Source organism: Etheostoma cragini, chromosome 4 (assembly GCF_013103735.1).
Source record: "Etheostoma cragini isolate CJK2018 chromosome 4, CSU_Ecrag_1.0, whole genome shotgun sequence".
NCBI classification, from domain to species: domain Eukaryota; kingdom Metazoa; phylum Chordata; class Actinopteri; order Perciformes; family Percidae; genus Etheostoma; species Etheostoma cragini.
Window position 1 is genome coordinate 21,180,870 of NC_048410.1, and position 18,856 is coordinate 21,199,725.

Here is an 18,856-nt window from a genome sequence, read left to right on the forward strand (position 1 = left end):
GGATTGGCAGATGTACATGGAGCATATGTTGTGCTGGATTCAGGGTAGCACCTGTTATTGGCTCTTCCAAAAAAAATGTTTTTCTTGTACATTCCTTTTGTTTTTTTAAAGCTGCAAAAATTCAAGGTCAGACTTCATATAAATTAAAACGGCGGTTGCGTACACAGTTTGTATTACGACTTTCGGAGACGTGGTTGTTTCCTGTTTAGTTTGATGAGATATGACAGCTTTCTACCCGCGGAGAGCATTTATTCGACACAGTGAAGCATGACTATTGATTTTGCAACATAAAAGGGAAGAGTAACTATTGTGTAGAAGTTGCTGTGTTGAATAGAATGTGGTTTTGTTCATAATGTTATTCCGTCCAGCATTTCTTTCTGTTTGAAACTGGATGAAGTGTGTGTACCTGGGCTGCTTTGTGAGTAAAAGAGGATGTTTCCTTAGACAAGGAACAGACAGGTGAGAGCTTCATTGCTACATGTTGTTATTTGGTTTATTCCCCAGAGTGATTCCAGATGCAGAGCTGGAATCAGCCAAACCCTCAGAGCTGTAAAAGCGGATTTCTGAAGGTCTGTATTTTGTAGTACATGTGCCTTTGCTGGTTTCGTTCCTCTGATGCTGGGGCCGGACAGTTCTCACTCACCTGGAATTTCACTCCAAATACTAATCCTTTAAATTTACAGACACTAATATGGATTCCTTTAATGTCATGCCATCCGTTACCCGCTGTCCCAGGGGTCTCTGGGGGCTGGAGCCAATTCCAGTTCATGTTTGGTGAGATGCGGGGTCATTTTCCTTGAATGGCCACTTGAGGCTGGCTCCTAAAGTGAGTCCATCCCTTCAGACCCCCATGTTAAAATTAGTAGTAGTTTGTAGTCCAGGAAAAAAACGGTTATGGTCTCTATAGCTAAGTTCCCCCTTCATGAAAACTGCTTTCATGAAGTAATCACAAGGCAGACTGAAAACAGACCTTTTTAATGGTAGGTTTAGTTAAGTCACAAATAACCCTAACACCCAGTTTAGAAAGAAAAAAAAGAATTGAACTCATACACTTCTCGCTGTGCCCGCAAAAGCAACTGCAGGGCTTTATAGCATCGCCTTGTAGCCTTTGCGATTTGATAAACAAGCTTCATATATTTGTGTAATGATGTTTTTCTGTGCAGGCGATGCTTCACAAAACAGAACTTCAAATAAATAGCTTTTTCAATTTCAAAGCAAACACTGTTCTATCTCTCTCTCGCCCTTTATTCACTGGTTTAAACTTTTCACTTTGGCCCCCTTCGTTCTTTCTACTCGAGTTGATAAATCTGCTAAAAGGGTTCAGTGTCACACCAGCATTGTTATTTAAATATTTCAATGTCGCTTTCACTTCCAGCAGGAAAAGAGGACGGCAAGCACTTTGAGTCCATTTCTAACCTCCGGTTGTAGATCTGCACCACTTTCACATCCTTCGCCACACACACTTTCCCTTCCCCCTTACGTGTGTGTGAACTAGGGCACACGCACACACACATATTTATATACTGTACTTCATACCTGCAGAGGAGATTTTATCCAACTATCGATTGAAGTAAGGCTGAACGGTATGACCTAAATTAACGATTATTATTATTTGGATTTTTTTCACCGAGGTTTGTACTGTAAATATGTTCAATTGTTAAAGGTAGGATCATTTTTTCTTTGTGCTTTGTAAAAGTAATTAAATGAAACACACACAGATTAACTAATGTGGTTATTTGTTAAATATTTGAAACAATTGAAATCAAAGCAAACATTGTTGGGAAATAGACGTCTTGTGTAAAAAGTAAGTTTCATAAAAAATAAAATAAAATAACTCGCATTCTTTTGCAAACAAAAGAAATGATTTTAAAGTGTGCCAATGTCGGAACTGGAAAGGCGTCTCTCGGAAACAAATTAATGACTTTAACTTTTTCCAAATCAAAAGTATAATGCAGGTCTTTTAAGCGGGGTTAACCAACAGTTCTACAGTACAAGTCTATAAGCCACACAATGTTTCAGGAAATAATCACAAATAAGGAAGAATAGGAATAAGATTTAGCAATGCCTCAGATAAAAGCAGGCGACATAACAATAAAGGGATTCTGTCCATCTTCATGTGTTTTATAATCACATTCAAGACGCTGCATTCAAATACCCACACACAAACAGTAGACAATAGTTGTATTAATAAAGACAATACGATTTCTGTGAGCCACTTTTGTTGCTATGTACAGACGGTTGTATTATGGTTGTAAAAGCTCTCCACTCGGCAGAGGTCACTTAGCAAGGCATTATGGTCAATCTGTGAGATTGTCAGTCAAGCGGGATTCGTCTACCTTTTTCACTGAGACACACTCAACATTGTTTTGTTGTCTTGTCAAGTGACAGGGTGATTAGTTTAGAACTGAGTGGCTTCAACATCTTCCCCATCATTTTTGTAAAGTGAGCAGGGTAAACAAACTCAGTCAGCAACATAATGCTCGTGGCAATCAATGTTCCTCAAGGAAAGCTCAAACAATGCTGCTGCTATCAATATGGAACTCTGACTGAAACACACTGTCATTGTTTGATTTCACATGGATTACATTTCCAATTTTTTTTAACTGTGTGCTGAAGTGGGTGCAGTGTGGCCACACACATACAGAAAATTTATTGAGGAAAGGTTGTAGGAAGTGATTAAAAAAAGGGCGCTACATCAAACGCAGTGTTATATTTGTTCATGTAACTCACGACAGGAAATTGTGTTTTTGTTTAGGGTTGTGTAGTTAACAGCTGACACTTATGAAGGTAAAGGTAATGCACATAGACGGGACTGTCTTGCACCCGGCGCAGCGCAGAGCACAGACCGACGCTAGTGTTGTTGCCATTTTAAGACCAACACAGGGCGGCTGTGGCTCAGTGGTAGAGTGGTTGCCTGCCAATCGGAAGGTTGGTGGTTCGATCCCCGCCCCTGCAGTCATTGTCGTAGTGTCCTTGGGCAAGACACTGAACCCCAAGTTGCCCCCGGTGCTGCGCATCGGAGTGTGAATGTGTGTGAATGTTTATCTGATGAGCAGGTGGCACCTTGTACGGCAGCCCCGGCCACAGTGTATGAATGTGTGTGAATGGTGAATGTTTCCTGTAGATGTAAAAGTGCTTTGAGCAGTTGTTAAGACTGGAAAAGCGCTATATAAATACAGCAAATTTACAGTTGTTAATGTCCCGTCCTGCACCCACATTGTTTAAATAGCACCTGCGCCCATGGGCATGCTGATCTTACACGGAGGTGTGTTCAGGTGCATTCTTGACGTATTGCTATCTTGTGGCTGCAGATAGTGATCGGATCATTGACCAACTAAAACCTGGTCTAAAATCAATAGTGCAGCATTTCATTGTTATTTTAACAGTGCATTGGTAAAATGAGCACAGTGCGTGCACACTATGCTTGTTGCACACACACAGTGAACAGCAGCACACACACATGCAAAAGATTAAAAATAAAAATGTCCCATCATAATAGCAATGCACCAAGGTACAAACGTGGCTGGCTTTTAAAGGGAATGGGAGATTACTTTTTTTGCTGTCAAACTAGCAAAAGTGGATTTGGACGCGCCCTAAACACACCTGTGCGAGGCGCTTCACGCGGTGCACTAAGACCATTAAAATAGGGCTCAGATAGACTGAGAGCTTTAGACAGAAAATAAAAATGAATGTACACTCCGCCTGAATTTAAAGAACAAAATGTACCTGTATTTGATGCACAGTACAGATTGTCTTAGACGGATCTGTTGTACAATGCATTTTTCCCCTGTGTGAATATTTGATAGAAAGAGCTACATTTCCCTGTGTCTCTGTGGATATACTGTAATGGGGTTAAAAGCCCCACATTTCTCCTCTCACTCCTCTAGGATCCAAATGGTTTTGTAAAGCTCTCTGTTCTGTGTTCTCACATGAGTTACGGCATCTTTTTGACTTATGCAAGTGTAAATAAACAAAAAAACAAAAAAAGACATCAAATGTCATTGTCATTTTACAGACTGTAAATGAGAAAGCCAACACTCCTGTAATTAATTCAAATATTATCTAAGTGAACTGCTGCCCCTTACTCTCTGCACCCCACTCCTCCTCCCTCCTCTTCTGTGTATTATTCATCATAGAGGACTCCTGCCCTGCTTCCATGAGCTATTTTTACCCAGCATGCCCGCCACATTAACTGAGAGCCCCAATCCCCTGCTGCTCCCAACAGCAAGCCTCCCTCCATCTGGATCATGGATTACATCCCTCGGTTCCTACCCTTTCTCCTACTCTTTTGGTACCTCTGAGCCCCCCTTCTCTCTTTACATCCCTCCATCTCTCGTTATATCCCCACTTCTGTTTCTTCAGAATCCCCCCCCCACCGACTCTCCACTTCTGTCCTCTCTCTAATGTCTTTCAATCATTCATATTAGTGTTCCTAGTCCGCTGGGAGTACTCACTACACATCTCTTCAGAGTGCAGTCATCGCCTGCTGAGCTGCTGGAACAGCATGACTTGATCCCAGCAGCATAAAAATAAATTTAAAAAATAGTTTTATGTAGTTCATTGTAGTTTTCATCCACCCATCAAATAGGCCAGTTGTAGAAGGTGCAATATGTAGGCTTGAATATGATCGGAAAAGGCTGTAGTTTACTAGAATAAACACACACTTTGAATCATGAATGATAATAACGTAAACAAGAAGGCAGTTGAAATGAAGAGGTGAAAATGCATTATTTGATAAAAGGTGGTTTTCCTTTTACTTTCATGATATCCTCTCCAAAACATGCTGTGCTCCCCAGCAGGGCTTGAAGTTAAATTTTGGCTTTACTGACTTTTTTCAGTTTTTTTTAAATTTTTTTTTTATTAGAACAATAACCAGCCCTCCAACAGGGAATTGCAGGGTACAAACTGCACACAAACAAAAACAAGCAGTCCTTGTTTTGCTCTCTGTATGTGAGTCGTGACTCCAACATTTTAGGAAATATGTTCCGTATATATATATTTTCTGTATACGGTCAGATAAGAAGGTCAGTATCAGTTTAAGGCTGGGGTCATAGACAGTTAAAGAAATGGACCAACAGACCCCGTTGTTCTGGACGGTGATGGCTGAGCGTTACTGCGCAGCCTCCAACTGAGCTTGAAGACGTAGATGTGACGTGGGTAACCTGTCTGAAAGTTGTAAGTCTTCTAGTAGCTGTGCCAAGAGAAATCTCAATCATTCTCAAGGAGAGGCTTACCCCCCCCCCGGCTGGGACGAGTCGTCTGCGTAGTCGATTACATAAATGTTTGACACAAATAATTTGCGTTGACGCATCACGTCTAAAATAAATAATTAAATTGTTAAATCCGAATTCATATGTTGTTAAATATGTTATGGTTTTGGTATTTTCTGTCTTTGGTTTTGTATTATGTTCTTTTTCCTGTTGTAGTTTGACGGTCTGGTTTTCTGTCTTGTTGTGTCTTGTTTGACTCCCTGTCTTTTGCCCCCCCCCCCGTGATTGCCTGATGTTGTTCAACCGTTTCCCAGCCCTTGTGTCACCTGCCTCGTGTTACCTCGTTACCCTGTGTATTTAGTCTTTGTCTTCTTCTTGTCCTTTGTCAGATCACTGTGTTTTCTGTAGTGTCTCCTTGTGTCAGATTAAGTCAAGTGCTGAGCTCCCTGGAGTTTCCTTTGTCCATTGTTTTTGGGATTCCCTGTTCTTGTTTTCTGAACATTCTGAAAGACGTTGTTGCCCTCTGCATTCGGGTCTATTTTTGTAGGTGTGCACTTTGCTTTTATCTGAAATAAATCTTCAAGCTCAAACTTTCTCCTGCCGGCTTTGGGTCCCTAAATTCCCTCAACCACGACAAAAATTGCATGTTTTTTTTTTTTACTGTAAGATTATAAGGGAGAAGAGCTTGGATGTTAATCAAGAGCTTTTTCAATATTTTTCCTACTACTGTTAGGTAATAATAACTGTTAATAATTTGTTATTGTACTTTCTTTTGTTTACTTTAAGTTAACATTTTTGTATTCCTCCTGAAAGTGACTTTATTTTGTTGTCGGATGGACAGCCTACATGTGGCTTCAAGTTGCACTACAAATTAACGGTGCAGTGATACACAGTTTTAATAAATAGAGATTTGAACCTTATTGAAATATGTTTTGTGTAAATTGTTAGCAATGGGAAAAGAATCGTTAGATTAATGGTTCACAGAAAAATCGTTTGGGACAGCCCTAAATCACAAGACAAGTTTAATATATATTTTTTTATGACTGATATGTCACTGACTAAAACATGTAGTATACTGGGGTAGCAGATACAAATATTTAAATGCAGCCAGGTCAAGTTTAATGTCTTCTAGGTGGCTCCTTCAAACAAAGGCATGCATATTGTGTCCCCTCCTCTCGGTCCTCTTGTGACTAATGAACAGACTTCCTTTGTTCATAATCAGAGATCAAAGAGTGACTTGTTTATGTACCCTCATACAGGCTACAGTCTGTCGTACAAACATGCACATGGATGCAGGTTGTCCATTCATGTTCAAATTATTGAAGTTGACTTTGGTTAGATTGAACTCGCCGGATGTGTGCAATTGTGATGTACTTCTAGACACTTTCACATAAAAGCAATCCTAGGCCACCATGTCATTTAATTTCCAATGAGTTCCCTATCCCTGTTGAAATAACCAGGGCCGGCTCTTTACTAGTCCTTATGTTGCTCAGAAAACACTTTAAGAGACAGTGAGGTGCTTCCTCTGCAGAGTCCCAGGCTATTGCAAAACTTCTCTTTATTTCCCATTCAAGCCCTTTTCCCCTCAAGGTAGCAAAGTTAATATTTTATAAGAGCCATGAGGTGAAATCATCTGAAGGTAGTGCACGTCCATAAAAGCTCAAACCAATCTCTGGTAGCCATAGTTGTGCTATTTCTGAACATTTGCAGAACATAACCTGTCGTCAACTTGTTTTTCTCAAATGTGTAAATGTATTTAGTCGAATGCTAAGTGCGCTCCAGCACTTAAGATTAATGTCGGTCTATGATATCGTGCACACTGAGCTGATAATATAAATAGCTGTAATTACTAAACGGCATACTGAGAAAAGTAGTGTTTGCTTTTTAATCCGAAAACGGCAGCAGGTCTTAAAGCTTGTTGATAGAACGTGCAGAATTGTCACAAACAGCATCTGACACACGCATGTTGAAATACACCTCTTGTTTTAAATGGCCAGACACGCACCAAAAGCGTTATGAGGCACGTCAAACTGCTGTGATGCACCTTCCCGACCTTGTTTCGATTTTGGAGCGTCGAATGAGCACCCGGCGACCAAAGCTGGTTCAACTCCGACCTGCAGCCCTTTGCTGCATGTCATGCCGCTTTTTTCCCCCCTTTCATGTCTTCATCTGTCCTCTCAAAAATAAAGGCAGAAAATGCCCCCCCCCCCCCCCCCAAAAAAAAAAGGATGATTGTCTCAATGGACAGTATTTTATTAAATAAATATTTAGTAATAATGATTATACTAAACAAATAAATGGATAAAATACGGCCATATTCAGCCTGTTTTAGGGGAGTTCTTATTTTGAATCCTGGCCAAACATTTTCTTTATTGATCTTGAATTGCAATATGTATTGCTATGATCTATTGTGCCTCCAACCAAATAACATTTATAGATGAGTAGGGATGTAACGGTAAGAAAATCTAACCTCACGGTTATAGTGACCAAGATGATCACAGTTTAAAAAAACGAGTGTGTTTAATTTGTTCAGAAAGCACTGATAGGCCTACACAAGCTGAAATAGTTCGAAAAAGTGTAACAATTTTATTACACAAATATAGGCAATGGGCTTGTAAAAAACAATAAAAACTGGCTGCGGGAACACGGGCCCGCTGTAGGGGGTCCGGTAAGAACTTGAACCAGAGATGTCAGACTTTGAGATCCAGGAAGAATAATTTACAACTCCAACATGAAGTTAACCATGAAGTTGAATGTGACTTTACATGTGAAGTTGGATGTGCTTCTGATATATAAGGAAATAATAATGCACATTAATAAGCATCTGACTAACTACGAACATGACCAAAACTCTGTTCCCTTTACCATTCTGTCCCCTTCTCCTGTCTGAGCACAGAGCGCCTGCGCGGCTACTTCAGGATCCTCGGATGAAGCTGGGAAAGATTAAACACAAGATTTCCACACCGTAAAGAAAAGGATCATTATTACCGTCCACATTCCTACCGTTACCGTTGGTTTACCGTTACACCGGTAATTGCTACATCCCTATTGATGAACTGACGATCAATGTAAACTTCCCACCCGCCAACTAGTTTGCACTATTTACTCTTTATATGTATATAACATACATACCATAGTATTATAGTCAGGTTATTAAATTAGTATTTGTACTTGGGGCGGCTGTGGCTCAGCGGTAGAGCGGTTGCCTGCCAATCGGAAGGTTGGTGGTTCAATCCCTAGCCCTGCAGTCCCATGTCGAAGTGTCCTTGGGCAAGACACTGAACCCTGAGTTGCCAACCGGGTTGGTCAGTTGGTCAGTTGCCAACTGAACCAACTCGGAGTGTGAATGTGTGTGAATGTTTATCTGATGAGCAGGTGGCACCTTGTACGGCAGCCTCAGCCACAGTGCATGAATGTGTGTGAATGTATCCTTTATGATGTAAAAGCGCTTTGAGTAGTCGTTAAGACTAGAAAAGCGCTATATAAATACGGCACATTTACTTGTACTCTGGCATTGTTTTATACTTGTTGACGACATGGCAACAAGGCCTGCTTGTTCTAAGGGGAAATTGTTTGGTCTGATCTGTAAAGTGTCCTGTGATAACTTTTAGTTATGATTGGACGCTATTAATAAAATTGAATTGTGAGTAGAATTATTTTTGGAAAATGGCGACAGTTGCAATAGACTATACTCTATAGACTGGGACCAGAATTAAAAGTGACTGTACATATATAATAATTATATCAACTCAAAATAGTGGATTGATTGTTAAGTTAATTGTTAGGGGGCTTTCACACCCATAGTTTGGTAGACTCAGTGCAATTTGGAGGTGAAGTTGCAACATGTTTGCGGTTCTGTCAGCGTTCACATCGCACTTTATCAAGCACACCAAACGTTGTGAACTAATGTTCAAAAACAAAAACAAAAAAAGTCTAGTGCACGTGGAAGTGAATCGGAGAAAACCCCAAACGAACCATACTATCCAACGAAACGCGCCAGGGTTCGAGTTAAAACTAAAGATTGTCGAGATTGCAGAGTACTGATCCGATACCAGTGTCTCAGATGTTTTATTATGTTTTAACAACTGCATACTACTATCCCTGAATGGATGGGATATGATTTCTATCTTTGTTGTCGGTGTGGCTCAGGTTAAACTCTTTGTGAAACATGAACAAACAGTGATCGCCACAGAACTTTCTTTTTTTTATCCAGTTTGACAGTCAGTTATAACGGAAAAAGAACATAAATGAACTACTTCAACTTAGATTTTATGTTTATGCTTTTCTTGTTTTATTTGTGTGCGTTTGATTGCTGTAGGGTCTCTAATGTTTTAAACCATCAACCTGCTAGGGACTGCAGATAAAAATGAGCCTGTTTGGCTAAATCTGGCACATATACATGTTGGACTCTGTACTAGCCCTGGGTATCCTGCTCGGCCTTTGAGAAAATGAAAGTTCAGATGGGCCGATCTGGAAGTTTACCTCCCCTCTCTCTACTTTGCCCGCCCAGAGAAATTGGCCCACCCATGAGAGAGAGACATCACGGCTTTCAAAGAAGAAGAGTGGCAGCTGGTCAAGGCCGGACCCCCCAGCGTCCACTTCCAAAGCTACAGACTCAGAAAGGGCACATACTAAGGAAAGCTCTTAGTGGGACTGGCTCTAGTGGATGTAATTCTGCACCAAGGCTGATCTTTGGGAAAGAGACTTCAGATACAGTATTAGCGGACCACTAAGGTCTTTATAAAAGCATCCAGAGAGCACCATGTCATGGGACCTTTAAGGTCATAGATAGGAAGAAGGTTAGAATTTGGGTCTTACAATCCTGAGGAGGAGGGGTTGGTACCCAGTCTGAAAAGAGATTCTGCCCAGGAGGCTAAACACAGGGACAAAGAGATCCTCCTTTTGGCTTTTGGGTCTGATGTTCTCCTCTTCACACATTACATCATCTTCTGTTCCTAGGTGCTCTTTTTCTTTTTCCTCCTCTGCTCTCTCAGCCACTGTCAGTTTTTCCTGTCCACTTGACATTAAATTGTCCTAAGCATCCTTCGTTACACTGCTACCTTCCACTTCTCTGTCTTCCCATGTCCTTTCTACCTAACACACTTCACATTAACTTACCTTTTCGTCATTTGGCTCCGTCACTTGTTCTGTCACATCGGCCCGCTCCTTCAAACCCCCGTCTCCCCTTACCAACTGACTCAGCAGCTGGTTTCAGAGGTTGTACCAGTTTGTGTGTGTCAGGTGGGAACAGGTGACGCCGCGGGGTGCAGGCTGACCTCACTGTGTCACTTTCACTCCAACTCACATCAAGTTTGTTTGAGACGCCGCCCTCTCTCCTTGAGGCTCCTTTCAAGCTTGTATGAGCTGCATGGAAAAGCAGAAAAAGCTAGCTCGAGGCAGAAAAAACTCACACTCACTGTAAGCAATCCTTGATTGATGTGTAAATCTTAAAGGTAGTATAATCCTCAAAAGCAAGACAGATGGACGCTGAGCATCGATATCGACAAAAGCGGTCTCCAACAGCTTCGTTCACAACTTCTCAGCTAAGAGGACTTGGGATTTATAAATTGATAGAAGGTGTAGAAATGCCTGTTTGCTCTTTCTGTCTTGACCTCTCCGTGTTACCGACTAAAACACACACACACACACACACACACACACACACACACACACACACACACACACACACACACACACACACACACACACGTAGAAATGGACTGTGACAATGTAAGTGCTAACAAGCAAAGCGAGGCAGGGAGTGTTTCCATTCCCTTGAGTATCAGAGTCAAATGTAACACAGAATTCCTAACATTCACGTTAGCGTTACATTTTATTCACCTCCTCATGAAACATTCATCTTCTCTAAATATTGGATATGTGAACTTTTGTTGCTACCTAGTATTAATAATTGGCCCCTGCTAAGTTACTCTGTTTTCATTTTTTTGAAAGATCAGTCAGTAAAGCCAAAATTTGTGCTACAATAGCCTGTAGAAAATTATCATTTTAAATATGGAGCAGCACCCAAATACCCACAGTGATATAAAAAATACTGTGTCATGTGCCAGTTTGTATTCCTTCATTCAAGTGCAGTAGTTTAATAGAAAATGGAAATGAACTCAGAAAATGACTTTTGTTGCAATCCTCAATCTGCATCTGGATACTGATTTTCAATAAAAACTAATTTGACATACCTTACACAATATTTCAACACATTTTAATACATTTGAATCATTCTTTTTTATATCTTGCTAATTATAGTTAAGTTAGCCTGCCAGACAGCCGGCAAAACAACGCTTTCAGGCAGAGAATAGATCCCCAACAAACCTCTGTTTTTCCTGTTTTAATGTTGCAATCTTCACTCTAAATTACAAAGTTAGAGAAGTATGTGTGTGTGTGTGTGTGTGTGTGTGTGTGTGCGTGTGTGTGTGTGTGTGTGTTTGTGTGTGTGTGTGTGTTTTCACCACAACAGTACAGTATTTAGTGCCTCTCTGCTTCCTGCTCCAGTGGGCAGATACGATTAGATTTAGAAGACAGACATTCTCCCACTTGAAGCTGACTAGATCTTTATGTGCTGAAGTTTGCACCTGTGAAAACTTCAGCAGCTCTATCTAAAGAAACATGATGCTTAGTGTCTGACTTGTAGTTCCACTTCTCTGTGTGTGTGACTAGCTGCTGCTTACATAGCAACTGTAGTGACTGTGTTTGTCCAAACCCCCCTTGTGTGTACAGCCTCCGGCTACAGAGGTAGCCTACAATAGTGATGAGGGAGCTGAATCTTTTACGGGTGCCCCAAATCTAAATCCCAGTTCTCTGTCGATCAATCCGTGTTTAATATTTGGCTAAACAAAGCAAAACTACATATTACACAGTAGCTCAACATAAAGACAATGTTTCCCCTGAACCTCTTTGTGACACAAAAAAGATACTGCTGCTTGTCTTGTCCTTCCCTTCCCTGGCACCACCTTCTCTACCTTTTCAATTTGCCTCAACAGAAAATACATATATCTATATATGAAAAGCGTGGAACGATACTGACACAATGTCTATGCAGGCTATCTGACGATCCAGGCGGCACATGTCCAATACTGAAAAAAGGTGAAGTGACACACACGTGTACAATTGAATCCAGTGGCATGCTAAAGCGTGAAATGATCTACCTCCCTGATATAGTCTTAATTCTATCAGCGATGGGCCGAGCTCTAATCTTGTTATCTGTTGTTAACAGAGCTGGGGTTGGGTGGGGGCTCGGCAGTGATGGGGATCTCCACAGGGCAGATTACCTCTGCATTATCCACTCAGAATAGGACATTATCACCTATCACAAGCCAGAGGTGTCAATTGAGCCAATCAGATTGTCCCTCTAGTGATGCAGGCCAGTCCCATTGCCAGTTAATTATAGAGAAGATGAGAGAGTTCAGCTCAGTGGGTCAAGCTGGTGCAGCCTGCTGGTCTGTGACTTCATTGCATGTTGCACCACAGCTGTACAACACGCTTCACGTCAGACGTTGGGAATCCGAAGGTTGAAAGTCATTTCCCTTTGTGTCACTTTTAAATGTAAGCAACAGCTGCTACTCAGTTACTTAAACTAACAGGAAAGCCATGAGTGTTTTTTTTTAATCAATAGATTATGAAGCGCAGCCCTGTTATCAAGTCTTTCAGTATTTATTTTTTTTAACTGTATTGAACATCCACCAAATCTGATTGATGTCAATCAGATATTTATGTGCTGCTTTATCTTTGATACTTGGACAAATTCTTTTCATTTAAAACTGTTGTTGTTGTTGTTGTTGTTGTTGTTGTTGGGCCATAGGATTTTGAACCTCTGTGATGTTATACAAGATGTCCATTTGCAAAAGTTGTAAAGGGGCTATCCAGCATTCAAACTGGGTCTTATTTTGATAATTGTCCCAATTCTGTCTAATGGATCGAGCACTAAGTACAGTAGATCCCTTTGCACCTTATCCGGTGTACCACTTCTGTGTTTACTTTCATTTGTACTTGGAGACAAGCAATTGAATGGATTTATTTTAAATAAAAGTTATTTGAGAGCTAGAACTGCTTGCACATATCCAGAATATCTAGAACAGAGGCGGCGAGTAGGAAAGCAAGATAGGGCCCCTTTAATGCAACATCTTTTTTTTTGGACACAGCTGATCGTGAACAAGAGAGAAAACATGTTAACGTGGAACACTACCACTCTTTCCTTTCTTGTAGACAGTACTGGGTGCGTGCATCAATAAGTAAGTCCGATGGCGATGTTATGTAGGATTTATGAATTTACGTTAGCAACAGTAGGCCAATTCACAAGGGTGCTATTTTATGTGTAAGCTAATATTGCGCATCAGTACATGTGCGCTGCAAGAGTTATGTTTCTGTCTATTAAATGCATTATTCAGTGCAAAAATAACCGAGAATGTAGTTTAATCTCAGTAATGATGGTAAATAAGGTTACTACTGTCACTCTGATAAATCGTTACGCAGATCACAGAGCTCTGATACGCCACCGTAGTTAAATGAAAGTAGGTCAAGCTGTAATTTACTGCTCCTACCAGCAGGCGGCAGCACAGCCATGTGATGCTGGCTATTAACAGGGCATTTTAATGTATGTCTGATCGTTTCTATGTTAACTGTTAGCCCAGAGTAGTAGTAAGAGATATAATAAAAAATGCTTCTCCCCCCATGACGACGATATCATCGTCCATCACGATATTTTACTGTATACGGTATTGTCAACTGTCAATTTAGGGGACATTACCCAACCCTAGCTGCAACCCCTGTTGAAAAATGCTTGACTTTTTTATTTTGAAGCTTTAAAGCTGCAAAACAGTTGTTTAGTCTGTTGTTTGGTAGTGTAAAGTGGGTTTTGAGAGCCTTTTCACTAAAACAGCTGCCTGCTATAACCACACTAAGCAAGTTTGCTGGATCGGGTAGCGGATCTGTAGTTCGAATGAGACATAATGAGACATTACAAACACAGTAATGGACAATTCCGCTTCTCAGCCTGTAGGAGAACAAGTGGAGAAGTTCTTTAGTGTTGCTTTAAAGGTTGGATGTGACGTAAAGGGGACCACAGATGCTAAACAAGTAGTCCCACGAGATGTTGTAGTGAGCTTCAAATAGTGTGCAGGATCCCAGTTGTTATCGATCAGCCATCTCTTGCCACTTGGCTTCCTATCCAGTTTGGTGACCACAAGTACAATCAATGATTGATGCTCAGTTTGCCAAGCGAAAGAATAAATGACAAAACATTCACGTTAAAAAAAAAGGTCCATTTTGGGCAAAAGGGGCTTTTGTTTGATTGGCTGTTGTACGGAAACAATGCCCTAGTTGAATGTACAGAATCCACAGAGAAAGCAGCCACATGCGGATATACTCTCTCTCTCTGTTGGCTCCAGGTTGTAGTAGTTGAAAACTGGATACCAAATCAGCAACAAATATCCATAAATAAAGCAGCCGTGTGCAGACACACCCCTTTTTCTTTCTTTTGAGTTCTTTTTGGTTAGTCTTTATTATGTCATCATTTTCTTTTGCACCATGGTGTAGAAATAAGTGATATAATTCTGATTATAAAAGACTAATGACACCAAATAACACCTACTCCCAGTGGACATCTTTTTGCCACATTGAATCCACATTGAGAGACATGAATGTATGCTGGATAAAAGTAACACAATTCAAAGGGATAATTAGGTCTCAGAAGTCAGGATATTAACACAAACACAGACAAAAGACAGCTCCATCTCATCCTTTGACTAAGGGTTGTTGGGTGGTTCAGTAGTTCTCAATGTTGCCCAACACTGTTAATTCAACTGTAGACAGTTTTCTGGAAGCAGCCTGAACAGTTGCTGTGTACCAGTCCGGCATGACCTCACTGGTCGTAAAGGTCTGCAGATTGGTCGGAAAATGGCTTGTGTGACTGTAACTGCCTTAACTGTCTTTTTGTCCAGGACACTTTTAATTGTAATTGTTTATTTTCTATATTATTCCTCTCTTCCTTAGGTGAAACTTCTTCTATAAGCCCCTAGGGGGTTTCTTAATCTCACCTGCACAATCTTTATTTTTTTATTATTTACTTTTTTCTTTTGTTGTCATCTGTTGTCTTAATTTTATCGTGCAAAATAAAAATAAAAAATAAAATGCATGATGTGGTGTATTCTGCCAACTACATGTTTCCTCCCACCCCCTACAGTAGGGTACAGTAGAGTAGTTTGGTTGGAAATGTCAGCTTAGTTTGGAATAGCCTTTACTGTAGGTGCACTGCTGCAAAACAGACAGAAATAGAAACAAAGGTCAATGTGGCATACAAACTGACATCAGATTGTCTAATGTGGGAACAGTAATTAGGTGACCTTTTATGAAGAACTTGAATCTTGTCAGCTCATAGCACATCAAAGCCCACGGATGAAGGAAGAGCTTCTCAGATATGTCAGGTACCAAGTAAGACCTTTTAAAACAAGAGTGAGGCATCTTTTTTTTTTGGGAACGATAACACAGACACAGACAATAGAAGATGTTAATTGCGTTTTAATTTGTGGCGTGTTGCATAATGCCACTTTTCTGTAGTTCTGGTAACAAAACTCTTTCTCTCGTAATCACTGACCTGTTTGTGCATACCCCATAATAAGTCTGTACAGCTGCACAGGAGCAGAGCAGAAAAACAATGGCCTTTAAAAGCTCACTAGATATATCCTGTGGCCTTTTTACGAGAAATAGTGTGTTACAAACCAGGCAGAGATCCCACCTGGCTGCTAAATATGTACGGTTGGATACCTCGGCATTGATATATTGTGTTTTTAGCAACACTATTAAGTAATTGGATACAAAAACAACTCAAACAATGCCCTTAACTTAAAATTACATACCTATTATTTTGTTAAGATTTAGATGACCTAATACATTAAAACTAATACCAACAACATAGCAAGCAATCAGACCATTACATGAGTTGATTTGGATGAATCATTCGTTTTTTTAAATACATTACTTTTAGTTACATTACATTACGTTACATTACAAAAGTGCTTTACTTCATGTGCTACTAAATGCCATGGCTACCTTTGACACTTAGATGTGCCATGATAGCCTGCTATGATAGTTTGGGGTTTCAACCCTTAGGAATTGTGATTGGGAAAGTGACGTTTTGATATTGCACATGAATGATGGCAGAAAAGAAACTTTCATGTAACCTATCACTCATTAGGGGGGCGATCAAGCATCCGCGGTCATCATAGGCGTTTATTTTGGAACTGTGTTTTTGGTAACCTGACGAATGTAAGTCATGGGTGAGATTATTCTTAACCGCACTATTTCACTTTAAATACGGATACTTATACTTTATACTCTTTCCAACTGTAAGTATCTAGAGATTTACATATTTTTCGTTTTTTTTTAGACACTATGTATTTATATTGTATCACTCTACGTGCTCTACAAACCCATAAAGGCATTTAAGCATTTATTTATTTTAATTCATATAAATAATAACTCGACGGTGTGTTCAATTGTTTCTATGCTGTATTCTTTTAAGATGTGAACTTTGCATGTAATTTCGTACTACAATGTACTGTGGTATGACAAGAAAGAAATCTTGAATCTTGAGAGCTGCTCCGACTCCGACATACAGTAAATGTACACATTGTGAAATACAAACAATAAACTAAAAGAAGAAAAATCTTTAAAGAACTGCAACGTTTGTGATTTTGGAATGATTAGCAGTGTCACATTACAGTTATTTTAAAAAATGTTAACAATATATTGATCAATGCTGGTTAACCATCACCATCCATACATGATAGCAAATTCTGTCTATAATAGCTTCATTTTTCTTAATTTAACCTCAGGCTAGTTGAAAGCTTTAAGTGTGTTGCACCTCTGACTACCCCCCTCCACTGGTGACATCACAGTGTACTGACACACCCTGGAGTATACCTCCACATCACTGCACCAAGGTTAGAAGTGAAGTTAAAATGAAGTTTTTTTTTTTTTTAATCTATATCTTTATCCATAGAAACTTCCCTAATTGACCATTTTCCCTGCAGACTTATTAACTTGTCCGCATGGGAAAACACAGGTTTACCATTAACATTTGTGGCTTCATTCCATTTAGTCATGCCAGTAAGCCGTGCCAACGAGCCAGCATGCACTTTAGCAGGGACGTGGCCCTGGCACGTCTTAATGGAACTACACCTGTTTGACAATCTCTGCCATCACTGTTGGCAGTTGTTAATCTTTCATAAACACATTTCAATACAAGTAGATTTTTCATATTGACTGGTGTCTACTAAATGCAGACAGACTCCACTCAAAAAGTGATGTTCGCTACTTATGAGCATTAAAGGGATGAATGAGTAAAGACTTAGTAAACTTATAGGACTGTTTTATTAAGACTTCGCCATGTCTCACTCTGGACTTGCAACTTGAAGGCATGTCCATTTAAAAAAGCATCAACACTTCTGCTTAGTAGTGTGTGTGTGTGTGTGTGTGTGTGTGTGTGTGTGAGTGTGGACACCAAATTAGCAGCAAGAACAGTGTCTAACAGAAAGTCTATAGACATCTTAAAGCCCACACGTTCAACAATAACCCTGTTAAACCCTCCTGCTTCACCAGGCAGGCAGAATAATCTTAAATGTTACACAACAGAACCAAATTCATTTATTATAAAGACAAAATAGATTTCAGCCAACAACATCATTTCTCCTTTCATTTATACGTACTTATTTTGGATGCTGAAACCTATCTAAGATTCTTTGCTATTTTTAACACAACATCCACTGCATTTCATTTCCACAAATTTACCAAATACGGCTGCCAGCTCCTTACTAAGATAATCTCTCTGATCATGTTTCTGTGAAGCCTGAACCCAACATTGATTTGTGTTACACTGGATGAATCGCCCCCTTTCCATCTCAGTCAAGTGTCTCCTTTCTGACATAAACAGATGTTCTGTGCTCTAAAGCAGCTTACATGAGCAGCCTACAAAAACCTTCAGTGTGTTGCTACAAGGAAGGAACTGCCTACAGTACCTCTGTGCTCTTGACATCGTGTACCAGCTTATTGAGCCTCTGTTTGAGTGGTTCCCATTATAAAACTACCATTAGGCCATTTAATGAGGGCTCTGCATACATGTATGCTCTTTTATTAATGGGAAAACCAGTATAGATGGTCACAAATTCCGATCTAGTGCATACATAGCCATATTTGCACATAAGTGTGTTCTAATTAAACATTATGGGCCAGATTCACTAAGAAAATGAGGCACCCTGCAAGTGAAGAAGAGCTCAAAATCACAGTTCAAAGGTTGGAATACACACTGCTCTGCAACTGGTGGAGCAAGGGAGGGAGGGAGAGACAGAGAGAGAAGAAGAGAGAGAGACAGAAAGGGAGGGAAGGAGGGAGTGAGAAAGAGAGAGAGAGAGAGAGAGAAAGACATAAACCCATATCACTCAGCCTGTTTAAGGCAGGAATGTTGTGCTATTATTCTGACATTCTGTTTAAAAGGTACGACCACGGAACGGGGGGACAGGGTTGTTTTGCAGTTAAGCTGAGAGCGGAGGTAGTAATAGAGTCAAATTGACGTCTGTCTAAAAGGGACCGCTAGTATGGTGTGACTACACACACACACACACTCACACACACACACACAC

At 40.2% G+C, this 18,856-nt stretch overlaps 1 protein-coding gene and 1 long non-coding RNA gene across 3 annotated transcripts in view; both read left to right on the plus strand.

Moving 5' to 3' along the window:
* slc12a5a (solute carrier family 12 member 5a) overlaps positions 1-18,856 on the plus strand; it is a 162,493-nt gene that overhangs the window by 30,242 nt on the left and 113,395 nt on the right. The window lies entirely within an intron of this gene.
* LOC117943983 overlaps positions 9,525-18,856 on the plus strand; it is a 12,516-nt gene continuing 3,184 nt past the window's right edge. The window contains exons 1-2 of the long non-coding RNA XR_004656468.1: positions 9,525-9,621; positions 10,041-10,045. This is a non-coding gene — a long non-coding RNA (uncharacterized LOC117943983). The remainder of the gene's footprint in view (positions 9,622-10,040; positions 10,046-18,856) is intronic.